Genomic DNA, 15,000 nt, shown 5'->3' with positions numbered 1-15,000 from the left:
ACACACACACACACTCACACTCACTCACTCACACACACACACAAGAATGCACAGAGGAATATGTCACAACCAATGAAACAAAAGGCGTCAAACATGGTCCTATTTTTATTGGGAGAGATAGGGTGTTCATGCACAAATAACTGAATGAGTGACTGGCTGATCAACAGCATATGTAAAAAAGATGTGTTCGTACAGTAAGAGTGTGTGTGTATAGGAGTGATTGTGTATGTGTTTGTGTGTGTGTGTGTGTATGTGTGTTTGTGTGTGTGTGCATATGTGTGCACATGTGCATGAGAGTGTGTTTGGACTAAGAGTGTAAGGGTGTGAACAAATAACACGCAAAAAAAGAATAAAAAAAATAAATAGGCAAAGCTCCTCAAGGCAGAATCAGGTTTTGCAAAGGAGCGTGAAAACTCAATCTGTGACCCTTGAAATCCAGTGAAAGCTGACCCCCCTCCTCCCTTCCGAGCTTCCCAACCTCACTCCCTTCCTTCGTGAAAGACTTTCTTCTCCAAAATTACCCTCTTGTTTAAACGGAATTCTCAGCCAGGCTCTAGTTGAATCTGTTCCAGAGAGCAGGGCTGGCCTAGCCTTTCTCTGCAGATGTTCAACACTAGTCCAAGAACAACAAGAGGACCCCTTTACACCTGGCAACTCTCAACACACACACACACACACACACACACACACACACACACACACGAACACCCACTCAAACACGCACAGAGACACACAAAGACACACACAACACACTCATTTACAGACACAAAAAACAAACACACACACACACACACACACACATACACACACACACACACACACACACACCATAAAAACATGAAAGTACGACAGACCTGCCAGACTGTCCCAGCTTGACCTCTGACCTCTGGTGATGTCAGCGCATCCTTCGACCAATCGGGAGGCCTGGCCTTGCCCTTGACTCTGTCTGGCCCAGACACGAAGACAAATGATTCGATCAAATTAAATGCTTTTTAATGGTGGCCAGAGAGCAAGACCAAAGAAGAGAGACAGAGAGAGAGAGAGAGCAAGATAGAGAGAGAGAGCGAGAGAGAGAGAGAGAGAGAGAGTCATTGTGGACTTTGCTGGAAGCCACATGTGGGGATTTGCTCTGATAATCATTTCAAATGAGGCTAATTTGTAACCAATCTGCGAGTGGCCCTGGACTGGCTCAGGGAGGCCGAGCTGCTGGGGGAAATGGCCTTGTTTGTTGCTCCAGATGCTCTTCGTGCAGGATGACAACGGCAACCGCAGTAGTGGCTAACAAACACACACACACACACAAACACACACACTCTTTCTTTCTCACTCACACACACACACACACACACACAAACACACAAACACTAACAAACAAACAAACACACACACACACACACACACTCTCTCTCTCTCTCTCTCTCTCTCTCTCTCTCGCTCTCACACACAAACACTCTGGCTCTGTTCGAAACGGTAAAACTGCTGCCTTTTAGGATATCTAACTGGGGAGCGAGGCAGCAAGTGCGATTCGAAACCGAAAAAACAATTTTTGCTGCCTTCTAAGATAACTTAGATTTCCCGAATAACGGTCGTTTCTGAAGGCGGCATCGATGCACGCTTCATGCTCCCTATCACCCATAATCCTTTGCGGCAACGTCTGAAACAGCTGTGAAAAGTAAACAAAGATGGCGATGACATTGGTAATGGCTGCTGAATCTGTTGAAATGTGATTTGTGTGACATTATATTGCATAGATTTATAGAGAGACATAAATGACATCGGTAATCTGTTGAAATGTGATTTGTGTGACACTATTTTGCTTAGATTTGTAGATTTGTCAATGGCAATGGAACTTCATTCAAAAGTGAAGACAGACGGTTGATCAGCTGTGTTCTAAAGAACGTTTGATTCAAGTTCAGTGTGTGCTGCGAGCTATTTGTTTCTCAGCAAAAGCCACAACGAAACGGTAACAAATAAATGTAAAGAGACACACACACACACACACGTGTGTGTGTGTGTGCGCGTCTGTGTGTGTGTGCGTCTGTGTGTGTGTGTGTGTGTGTATATTTGGGGTATCTTTCGTTACCCCAAACATCCCAGGCAATTAGGTATGTCATCTATGTTTCAGCTTCTGTTCAAATATGTATTTTCAATATTTACAGAATGTCCACATATCACCTGGGGGAGGACAGATAATCAGATATGCAGACGTGGTGTCACAAGAAATTTTCACAGAGTAATCTGGATTTGCTAAAAGGTTAATTGAGCGCTACTGGAGATAATACTTGGCTATATCTACAGCATATATCTGCATTACTGATACAAGTAACCTATCATATGAATTATTGCTGTCATGACCTCCGTTGACATTTTAATGTGTTTTTCTATGCAAACGCAGGTTTGCCTTCCTCAGCTGGATGTAGGTCAGGGCGCGATAGGGCGGTTACAATAGTCTGCATTGAAGTGAGGCTACTTCAAAAGAGTTTAATGTGACCGCAATCAGCCAAATCTGATGACGAACACCAAGAAAAAATTCCCCCCTATCAGATTGGCACAGTTGTCTGGATCCTCATCATCCACGAGTCACCATCACTCTCGGGCGCGGAGCGGCGCGTCTCGTCTCGTCTCGGCGCTTGGGTGAAATCCCTTTGAACATGGCGGCAGAGGTCAAGTGCCCTCTCTCAGCGGCGGAGAGTCATGGGTCACCTGGGCTGAACACAGGCTACCTGTCGCATCTCTTAATGAAAAAGAGACTTCCAGAGGGGGGGTGGGGGGTGGTGTGTGTGGAGGGGCAGCAGGACACAACTCTACCACCCCCACCCCCCCCAACCCACCCCTCAATTGAAGTCATCTCTGATCGCTCAGGCATGTGCCATACAGAGAAAGGTTAGAGGTGGTGGTGGTGGGGGTGGGGGTATTTGGGTGGGGGACACAGGGTGGCTGGTGGTGGTTGTGGTGGGGGGGGTTGGTTCCAAGGCCCCCCTGGCAATGGGGTGACCATTACTCAACCTGAACTGCCTGTTGACGAAACCCCTGTCCTTTTTTTTTTTTGGGGGGGGGGGGGGGCATCTTATTAAGGGTTTGCTCTTCCTGACAAGTCCCAATTGAAGATAATGGCCTCTTTCAGATCTCCCAAGAGCTTGTGTGATCTCCCATTCAGCGGCAGTCGACGAGGAATGATGGATCATTTTCTCTCTATCTTTCAGTGTGTGTGTGTGTGTGTGTGTTGAGATGAGTGGTTCCACTTGATGTAACAAAAACAAACCCAGTCTTTTTTTACACTGCCTCCATGCTCAATAAACTCTCAATTGATGTTTAGTGTCAGACTGCACAAAAAATCAACATTACAAATATAAATCACTGAAATACTGTGGGCCCCTATTTAACGTCTAACTAAAGCTAATTTAAGAGCATTAATAAGCATTAATCTAATTAATATATTTGCTGATTCTGATACTAATTCATTACTATGAGAAAGTTCCCAAGCTGCAACATCAGTGGCGAAGCTCAATGCTCTTCTCACAATAGTTTTTTTATATGTCTCAGTTCCCTTCTCGTTTAACATCAACCTGCCAAGGACTACAGATGAAAATTAGCTTGAATGACTAAATCTGGTGCATTACATTTACTTATGCTAATGAGCATTGATTAATGTACACTGTCCCTTTTTTAAAAAATAAACATAAACATCAACATAAACATAGGTTCAGTTTCTTGCATGAGACACTTTCATCACCTCAACTTTGCATTCTGCCCATCATTTAGCCCTTCAGCAGGGGAGTTTTGAAGATTCTGTTCCGCAACAATGTAAGGTTCTAAAATTCCATGTTGAATTCAATGAACCTAGATATTCTTTAGAACGTTCAATTTTCAACATTTCCATCACACCGGTGTGACGGTACCGGCTTAAAGGACTGTTCACACCAGGAACGATAACTATAACGATAACTATAACCATAACGATAAAAGCGTCCACACTGACCATTGACAACAATAAGCAAAGTCTCTCCTTGTGTTAATTAATGTGATGGCTAAAATGTGAGCGGTTCTGATTGGCTGTTTTTCGTTCTCAAAATCGCTCTGAAAGTGATCCCCAACGATATTGTTCTACATGTCGTTATTGTTATAGTTTAAGTGTGGACGTCGTCATTCATATTAACGAGAACGATATATTTTTGTAATTATAGTTATTGTTCTCGGTGTGAAAGGCCCTTTAGGGTTAGATTAGGCGCATCTATGTCATAGCTTATGCAAAAATGTAAAATGTAATAACATAATAACTACTATGAAATAACATTATTATAACAACGTTATAATTCATATAAAATCAAATGATTATAAGAATAATATTTAAAAAATATATCATATTTATAAGATTCTAAAAATAATAATAATGTATCAAGCAATGAATTAATCAATAAATCTTTCTGAATGTATGGATTATATAATTACATAGACTATACATTTATAGATTGTAAAGCTTTATCTTACAAGTTATCTCTTACAGTTCTATTCTATATTATCATGACATTTGCAAATACCACAAGATACATATACAGTACATGAACAATGGGTACCACTGTGAAATGCAACGGATGTTTTTACCGTAAGCACCGGAAACTCTGATTCAGTGCTGAAGAGGCACGTACACACAGAATGACTTATCTTTAAAGGGAGAGGAGAAAGTGTGCTAACGTTTTCATCCAATCTACTTGACGTCATCTGGGCGAAGAGGTTTCCCACCTTGCATTTCCTCTCCTGTTCCTCTCTCTCACGTTCTCACACAAAAACACACAAACAAACACACACACACACACACACTCACACACACACACACACACACACACACACTTCCAACTGCAGCTGGTCCACTAATAAACTCCCAATGGCAGTCCGTTAACAGACCAGCTGCACAACAACAACAGAACCATGTGTGAAATTAGCAAACTATTAACTGTAAAGGTGCCCTGCCACAGAGAGCACGTAGGGGAGACAAGACCCACATTTTCACACACAAAAGGGCTCATTCAAGCCAGGAGTCATATGAACCCTTTATGCAGTAGTATTTAATGGAGATTATAAATACTTACATTGCAGGTTAGTGTTGGCCTACAATAAGTACACTAATATAATATTCTACACAAGTATACTTACTACAGTTTATAATTGTTGGCCTACTATAAGTGTACTAATATAATATATACTTACTACAGTTTATAATTGTTGGCCTACTATAAGTGTACTAATATAATATATACTTACACTGCATGTTATAAGGGTTGGCCTACTATAAGTATAATTCGCCACACAGAGAGAATAGATAGTAGATAATAGATAATAGAAAATAGTTCGCCATATAGATAGAACTTGACAGTTTCAGGTGTTGCGTGGCAATGTCTTACTAGCTGACTTTCACTTTCAATGAAATTCCATTGCAATAAGCGTACGGACTTCTTGCGGAATGATATGAAATACGTGAATCAAAAGCAAAAAACCCGTTGCCATTGACAGCGGTCATTATATACTTTGCAGTGGTAATTATATAGTACAGACCTCCGAACGTTGGGAAGGCCCATTCATGTGAATGGAACTTTCTGCAGCACTCTGGATATAATATAATATAATATATATTTACACTGTAGGTTAAAAGTGTTGGTCTACTAAAAGTATGCTAATATAATAGGCTATATGAGTATACTTATATAGGGTAATAAGCGTAGCCTTGCTAAGGTCCAAGATTCAAGATATGTATTTGTCATAAGAGTTTAGAAGTTCTAAACAGTTCTAAGGTGAAATGCCATACATGTATAATAAATGTAAATGTATAATATTTTACATTTAAGTATACTTACGCGCAGTGAGTATTTGGGAGTGTGTGGGGGTATTCTGGACAGTAGTTGTGGTAGTTTTGTGGAGATATGGAGATCAGGAAGCACGTGTTTAGGGAGGGCAATGGAGCGTGCTCACTGGTGCCCAGCTAGATAAGCCAAACATGTCTGTGGTCTGACTCTCTGGTCGGGACAGCGCTAATGCGTGCAGCGGCACATACACACACACACACACACACACATACACACACACACACACACACACACACACACACACACACACACACGCACATCTTTGGCAAACAGAAATCACACACACACACACACACACACACACACACAAACACACACACACATCTCTGGCAAACAGAAATCACACACACACATACACACACACACACACAAACACACACACACATCTCTGGCAAACAGAAATCACACACACACATACACACACACACACACAAACACACACACACATCTCTGGCAAACAGAAATCACACACACACATACACACACTCTCTGTACTTTCCACACTTTCCATTTGTATTCACTACACATATACTGTAGACATACACATATACACATTTGCTACCCCCCACCACACACACACACATACACCCTTACTTCTCTTGTTCTACACACACACACACACACGCACAGACACACATGCACACACACTTGTTTCTTCTCATTCTCTTTCTCTCTCTCTTTCTCTCTCACAGACACACACACACACACACACACACCACATACACACACACACACACACACACACACACACACACACACACACACACACACACACACACACAAACACACACATCCTCTGTTCCCCCACACACACAAGTGCACCCCCCCCCCCCACACACACACACACACAGACATCCTGCATTGTCAAGAGGGACCCATCCCCACCATCATGTGGCGACAATGTGTGTGCACGCAGGCAAACAAGCAGGCAGGCAAGGCAAGGCAAGGCGACCAGGCAGGCAGGCAGGCAGGCAGGGAGGGGGGGCAGGGGGGTAGGAAGAGGGCGGGAGGGCCTGTGTGGTGGAAGTTGGTGAAGAGAGGAAGCAAGCTGTAGCCCCGAGCTCCTCGTCCCGGGAAGGAATGTTTATCGTGTCCAGCCCCTTTGATCTGCTGCACTTAATCACTTCCTGCACACTGTACGTGAACTACAGATCTGCCACAGAGCTGGGGCGGGAGGGGGGGGGTGGAGATGTGTGTGTGTGTGTGCATGTGTGTGTGTGTGTGTGTGTGTTTGTATGTGTTTACATGTGTGTGTGCGTTTGTGTAAAAGTGTGTGTGAGTGTATGGGCATCTGTTTGTGTGTGTGTGTATGTGTGTGTGTGTGTGTGTGTGTGTGTGTGTGTGTGTGTGTGTATAGGGTGGGGGGTAGTTGTGGGTTAGACCCATTTGATGCGGTTTCTCCTTCAGTGCCTTCCCCAAGTCATTAGATGGAGGAAATGATAAGGGTGTGGTGCGTGTGTGTGTGTGTGTGTGTGTGTGTGTGTGTGTGTGTGTAGGGGGAGGGGTGGTTGCTGGTGGTGTTTTTGGTGGAGGGAGGTTAAATCCCTTGGTTCTCTCCTGGCTCCCAAACATGTCTGGGCATTGAGATCGCCACAGCTGACCACCACCAGCCAGCTCTCATGGGCCTCCATATTCCTGCCCCTCACAACAGGGTTTGGCCATCAGCTCCAGATGCCATCATGCTTGCATTTATATTAAAGGTGCTCTAAGCGATGCCACGCGTTTTTTAGGCTAAAACATTTTATGTCACTTACTGCAAACATCACCTAAACAGCCACTAGCTGTCTGTGTCCTGAATGTTCTGTAAAAAAACGCGATCTCTATGGACAGTCCAGGCTCCAAAATGACATTTACATTTAGTCATCTAGCTGACTCTTTTATTCCAAGCGACTTAGAAAAAAGGGAATAATCAAGGTCCAATGTGGCAAGGACATGTGCAGTGATAAGTGCTCACCTAGAGTGGAACGACGGTACGGTGCTTAACCAGATCCTGAGTCTCTGTTGAATGTGTGGGATCACACGTCTATCTCAGTGAAGTGACGATGGCCAGGGAGAGATCCTACAGGTGTCACAGATCTAAAAGATGGCAGGAGGGCAAACGGTATGGAGGCCAAACTTTTTAAACAACTTGAAATTTCTTTGCAGTTATTTTTTTTTTATTATTTCAAAAATCTCATATGTATGTGTGCATCTCAATGGACACTTCTGTGTGTGTTTCCGCCCCACCTTTTCTTCTCTCTTGGGTGTGTGTGTGTATGTGTGTATGTGTGTGTGTGTGTGTGTGTTGGGGGGGGGGGGGGGGTTGGTGCAATGACGACAACAGGTACCAGTAGCACCCCCCTCAGACCCCTACTTGACCAACTCTCTCTTGTGCTTGTGCTGTGTCTCTCTTGTTCGATTCCAGCCCTGTGGTTCTTTCCGGATCCCACCCCGATTCTGTCTCCCATTCACTTCCTGTCATTCTCCACTATCCTGTCTAATTAAAGGCATAAAAGGCCAAAAACAAACAAAAAAAACTCTCTCTTGTGCTCTGGCTGTGGAGCAGGCTCGGCTACATTCCAGTCCCTGGACCTGAAGGGTCAGGGAGGCCCAAACTGGACAAGAGAGTCTTGCCAGGCTGCTGGTGGAGGACAAGAAGCCCAAGCAAAGATTTATCTATATGTTTTTGTATGTCATTATTTTAATGTAAACATATTATTTGTGTTTTGATCGGTCACTTTGATGAGGACAGTATAGATATTGCATGTAGGCAGCCGTGGCTTACTGGTTAGCGCTTCGGAGGGTTGCCGGTTCGAACCCCGAACCAGTAAGCACGGCTGAAGTGCCCTTGACACTAGCAAGGCAAGGCACCTAACCCCTCACTGCTCCCCGAGTGCTGCTGTTGTTGCAGGCAGCTCACTGCGCCGGGATTAGTGTGTGCTTCACCTCACTGTGTGTTCACTGTGTGCTGAGTGTGTTTCACTAATTCACAGATTGGGATAAATGCAGAGACCAAATTTCCCTCACGGGATCAAAAGAGTATATATACTTATACTTATACTTATAGATATGTTAGATTCACTCTACTAGCTAAATTTGTGCCCGGTAAGCTGAACTTTTTAGACGGTAGTTTGTCCCCTGGGAATATGAAGCAAAGACTCTGCACCACTGGATCTGCAGTCCTTTTTACATTATCACTGTCACGTGGATAACAGAATATGTCTGCTGCGCCCTGAGAATGTCCTTTTCTCGAAGAACATGCTTGTGCCATCAGAATGTCTCCTGGTGAGAGCCACTGACACCAGTATTCATCGTAGATATAATGCTGTCAAAAGGCATGACAGGAGGGCTTTACCATTGAGACATCATACTGCATTTTTGTTTACTTTTTGTCTAGCCGCCAGAAACAACAGACGCACGCCCATTGGGGTTGGTTCTGTAGTGACGCAGCACCACCTCCTCCAGTTGGCTTGTGTGTGTGTGTGTGTGTGTGTGTGTGTGTGTGTGTTGGCAAAGCCAGGCCGACAATCCTGTGCTCTGCCAATGCCAGTAGGCGCAGTGGCACAGAGAAGTCTTTTGTTTCTCAAGAATAGACAGACCTTCCTTCCAAGATCTTCCTGACAACAGAGGCCAAAGAAATAATGAGCTAAGACCACAAAGGTGAGTGAAGGACGGCAATGGGAACACACCTTTTGGCATGCGCCACGGGGAAGAGGCTCTGCCAGTGATGAGATCAGGGCGGCCATGTTAGCGGCTACTGCCACTGCAAAAAAGCATTGGTCTGAGAGTTGAGGCTCTCACTTTACTTATCATTATAGGATGTCACCAACCGTCCCGTATTTCCAACCTCTTGCGTGTATGTGTCATGACACACTGTTCTCCCCTACATTAAATTATATACCGTATTTTCCGGACTATAAGTCGCTCCTGAGCAGGGCTTGAAAACAAAATAATTTTTCAAACGTTCCGTTCCGAACGGTTCAGGTAGGCCTATGTTTAACGTTTTCGTTCTTGCATGCGTTCCGCCACCAACATATCGGTCCTGAACCGGTTCGGAACGCAAAATATTGTTCGTTCTTAAAGTTCCGGCAGTGTTTGGCGGGCCTATCAAGTCTATTTTTGTGAGAATAGACATACTCATTATTTCCCCTTGATTTACCCTATACCGTAGCTATGCCCAAAAATAATAAATCACAGGCGGCATCCAAAAACATTCAGATGGGCTATCCATCCCATAGCCTACAGACTTACTGTTGGCCTAACCTATGCCTATAAATAATTTCTTATCAAAAATATTTCTGGATACGTGCTAAACTCCTTACCTGGTTGTAGCCTAAGTTTTATCCATATGGAGATCTTCAAAGGCTTGCGCTATAATTCCATCCCTGTTTATAAACGAACCTGTCTGTTGCTGACAAGGCCTATCTCAAATTTCCCGTTTAACTCTTCTACATAGAATAGGCTATAATTGCGCAAACATTTCAAATCCTGACTTTAAAACGACAAGGCGTGGACAGACAAAATAGGCTATTACGCACAATTTCCAAATCAGTTTCAGTAGCCTATGCTACGAGCTGGCCTAAGATCCGAAGTGGCAGACGGATAGGTTACATTACAACAGCAAGACAAAATACACATTTGGACCAAAGGTCCATTTATTCGTTTTTTTTTTTTCAAACAGCAGAAATCAAATTATTAGGCTGTTCGCCTACAATCAAACGAGTAGAACACTTAGGATATGCTTTTGTGAAATTTTATAAAATATATACGTTATTAACCGGTTTTGTGGATTTCAGAATAACGTTTCTGTTCCGGAACAGTTGAAGACCATTTTGTTTTCGTTTCCGTTTCCGCTCCTCGTAAAATTCCGTAAAATTCCGTTCGTTTTCGGTTTTCGTTTTCGTTCCTTGAACCGGTTCGGAGCCCTGCTCCTGAGTATAAGTCGCATCAGTCAAAAAATGCGTCATGAACAGGAAAAAAACATATATAAGTCGCACCGGACTATAAGTCGCATTTATTTAGAAATGTATTTCATAAAATCCAAAACCAAGAACAGAGACTATGTAACTGGATTATTGAGGCCAAAAAGATTAATGTTAATGAAGACGAAGAAGTGAAGGCAGCCAAGAGGAGGGCAGGAAGGTAATTGCAAAGCAAAAGATTCATTGAAAGAAAATGCCATGTGGTAGACCAAAATGTATCTAAAATGTGGAGAATACAATGCAATCAAGCATTTTGGGCATGTGGAGTCACAAGCTGGCAGCAGATTAAATGCTCACCAGAGAGAAAAAGATGCAGTTTTAAAAGGACATGACCGAAGCAAGCAGGCGATAGGCCTATAGGCCCGACGGTAATTGTAAAGTAATTTACAAAAGATTCACTGAACAAAAATGCTGATGTGGTACATGAAAATGTAGCTAAAAATGTGGAGAATGCAATGCAATCAAGCATTTTGGACGATGTGGAGAGACAAGCTGCAGATTAAATGCTGGACAGAGAAAAATATGCGGTTTTAAAAGGAAGTGCAGACCGAAGCTGCTGCAAGCAGGTGATATTTAGAAATGTATTTCACAAAATCCAAGACCAAAAACAGACAGAGATGTGACTGGACACATTGAGGCCAAAAATATTGAGAATTCTACAGGGAATGTTACTGAAGACGAATGAGTGAATAGTGGCAAGAGGCAAGCCGAAGGCTGCTGACAAGGGCCTGACGCTAATTGTAAAGCAATTTACAAAAAAAAAAAATCACTGAACAAAAATGCTGATGTGGTACATGAAAATTTAGCAAAAATGTGGAGAATGCAATGCAATCAAGTATTTTGGACGATATATTGGCACAAGCTGGCAGCAGAACAATTGCTCGGCTGGCCACCTCCGAGAGAGGGAGAGAAAAAAAGATGCGCATTTAAAACCAGGGTCTAAATTCCAGCGCGGGATTGCGGGTATTGCGAATAAATTATTACTTAGTATTGAGCATAATAATAAAAGTCCCGCAAATCTAGCCATCATAATGCGAGAAATTCCCACACATTTTACAGCAGTGTCTGATGTTAATCTAATAATGGAGCGGCCTGAATGCGGGACTATTGACTGGACGGACCAACTCTGACTTCAATTGAACCGCATGCAGAGACACACACACACGCTCGCGCAGGACCACTGGGGGTGCCTCTCTCTCGTTGCTCTCTCTCTCGCAGCAGGATTTGTCACCGCTGAATTCAAATTATAGCCTATAGGTGCTTCAACATCAATCGCTATCGACAGGAAAGGAAAACAAACGTTTAGCGATCAGGAACCACCTGGAATTTTGCAAACACAGAAGCATGACCGCCTATAACGCGAGAGAACATGGATGACTTCTCCATTTGAGGAACGTTATAATCGATTGCGGACATGAACAGACAGCTACAGACACGGAGCGCACAGGCCTACTTTCACTTTCTGTGCGTATTCATTACGTTAAAGATGATTAGCAAAACAGCGATCAAATATTACATGGCAGTGAGTTTTGTTTTCAAATGTTTTCATGCATGTCTAGATAACGGGTGAAGAATGTTTAGGAGACTCGTAAATCCTCAAATTTAGGCTGCGCAAAGCACAGCACCTTTATTTGGCCATGGCTTGTATTCGAGTCAGCTATAGGCCTTTATTTCTTGCGTTTTATTGTGAGACATAGGCCTACTTTTCGTTAGGAGCGGCATAGGCTATTAAAAGCAGATGTTCAATTTGAGATTTGATTTACGTTTGGACTGTTTGATTATATTGCTAAATATCGGGACTGATGACCACTGAAATCTGTGGGATATTTAATGGCTCACTATTAAGTTTCATGTAGTGTCGGGATTTCGATTGCCATCCACTTATTGCGAAATAAGGTATCCGCTTTCATTCATTCATAGAACGTGTGCTGTGCTGCAAGGGAAACCTTATTCTGTATAGCCAAAGAGGTCTAAGATAGCCTAAATGTAGTTATTTTTTAAATTATGCATGATTTACTTTTTTATAAAATTCATAGGCTGATGCCTGGCAGCAACAATTGTTTTTAAATGTAGGTTACTGCTTCAGCCTCTAACTCTGAAGGGGGCGGCATGCGACTGGTAGCTTGAGAGCAATGAGAGCAACGTGTTGGAGACTCATGGTGTAGGACAATGACTTTTCATTGGCAACAATACCAACCAGCAATATAAAATATTAAGAAGAGCTCTATTATGAGTTAAATTGAAACAAAATTATACTGGCTTTTATTTGTCCAAATCTGAGGCCCGCTATAAATAGATTCCCGGCCATAATTTGACGATTTAGGTATGCACGTGTGTTTCAGGCATAGACTAATAGAACAAGACTAATCTCTGACTGAAACTGCACAGGACTTGTGCATTTGAGAGCGCTCTCTCGCGGTTGTAGACTAATGTTTCATGTAGGGTTCATGTCAGTTAATATAAATTAACATTTAAAAACATGTTCAATTATATATTTTTTTTCATATATAAGTCGCACCTGACTATAAGTCGCAGGACTAGCCAAACTATGAAAAAAAGTGCGACTTCAGTCCAGAAAATACGGTAAGCTGCTTTAAGTAACAAATATTAATATTATTAAAAAAAAAATATTGGTATCGGCAATATCGGCCCTTTATTTAATTGGTTGGATCGAAACCAAATTTTGCAGTATCGCACACCACTTATGCACTCTGTGTCTGTAGCTGTCTGTGCATGTCCGTAATCGATTATGTTCATCAAATGGAGAACACATCTATGTTCCCTCACGTCTCATGGCCACTCTATGTAATCCTTCTGTGTTTGCAAAATTCCTGACAGTTCCTGATCACTAAACTTTTGTTTTCCTTTCCTGTCAGTTAGTTGATGTAGCACCTCCTGTAGCATAATTTGACTTCAGCGGTGACTAGTCCTGCTGCGAGATAGAGAGAGAGAGAGAGAGAGAACCTGCAAATTGGTTTTGTGTTTCTGCTTGGGGTTACGTTCTGTTCAAGTCCGAAGTCGGTCCGTCCAATCCCGCATTCACGCCGCTCCATTATTAGAATAACGTTATCAGACAGCGCTGTAAAATGTGTGTGGGAATTTCTCGCATTTTGATGGCTAGAATTTGCGGGACTTGAATAAATCATGTGACAGGTTGGCGACCCCTGGTCTACAGTAAGAAATAAACAAACAGCATCCTAAAAGTAGTGCAAAAATGTAAGCATTGCTTGTGTATATTGCATTGAACGCTGTACACTTTTGATGCTAGTAATGGTATCAGGGCGGCTATGTTAGCAGGTCGTGGAACATTCTAAAACCTGAATCAGAGTCGAGTCTCTTGCTTAGCATGGACATGGACAAAGACTGCCCTCAAGTCCTTTGAGAGCAGCGATGTCAACATTATGGAAATGCTGTTACCAATGTCTTCAGTTTTGTTACCAATGTCGGTTACACTTTACTTGACAGTATCGACATAAGAGTGACATGACACTGTCATGAACGTGTCATAAACAAGTCATAAATGTTCATGACATGATGGTTCTGTCATTAAGTATCATTCGTTTTTTTGTCATAACAAGTTGACAGGATTGTTATGGGTTAGGATTAGGGTAGGTTTAGGGTTAGGGTTAGACTTAGGGTTTGGATTAGGGTTAGAGGTTAGGATTAGGGTTAGGGTTAAAGTTAGGGTTCATGTGTTATGATGGTGTCATGTGTTCATGACAGTGTCATGTCACTCTTATGTCGATACTGTCAAGTAAAGTGTTACCCCAATGTCTTCAGTGTAACATATTGTGCAACAACAACACTCGGATTGTCAGTACTTACACAAAGCAACTGCAACTCTTTGTTTCAGACGGGCGTATATGATCGAGAGATTATGTGCTGATGGTGGTTACGCAGTACAAAGGGTGGCCATCGATTATTTACATGAACATCAAATTATGCCGTTTGATTTTCGATTCTGGAGAAATTCCAAGCTGGAGTGCTTCAAGGTACTGTGCATTCTGTACTAGTCTTACTGTTCCAGAACCTCACCACGGGAATGTTTGCTGTGAACCTTCCGGAACGTTTGCTTATTCCTAATGAGATTCCGAGTTGGCGCACGGGAGGTATTTGCCTTTTGGCTGAACCGGGAGAGTCGGCTGGGAGCGGATGCCAGCGCCAGTGGAGAGACGGTGGTG

General features: G+C 42.8%; 1 long non-coding RNA gene across 1 annotated transcript in view; it reads right to left on the bottom strand.

The window, feature by feature from the left end:
- Nucleotides 1-2,022: 2,022 nt before the first annotated feature.
- Nucleotides 2,023-15,000, bottom strand: part of LOC121699639 — a 27,615-nt gene continuing 14,637 nt past the window's right edge. Inside the window, exon 3 of the long non-coding RNA XR_006026997.1 lies at nt 2,023-2,038. This is a non-coding gene — a long non-coding RNA (uncharacterized LOC121699639). The remainder of the gene's footprint in view (nt 2,039-15,000) is intronic.

This window comes from Alosa sapidissima, chromosome 24 (assembly GCF_018492685.1).
Source record: "Alosa sapidissima isolate fAloSap1 chromosome 24, fAloSap1.pri, whole genome shotgun sequence".
Taxonomy (NCBI): Eukaryota; Metazoa; Chordata; class Actinopteri; order Clupeiformes; family Clupeidae; genus Alosa; species Alosa sapidissima.
The sequence above is the reverse complement of the archived record's forward strand: the minus strand, read 5'-3'. Positions and strand labels throughout refer to the sequence as shown.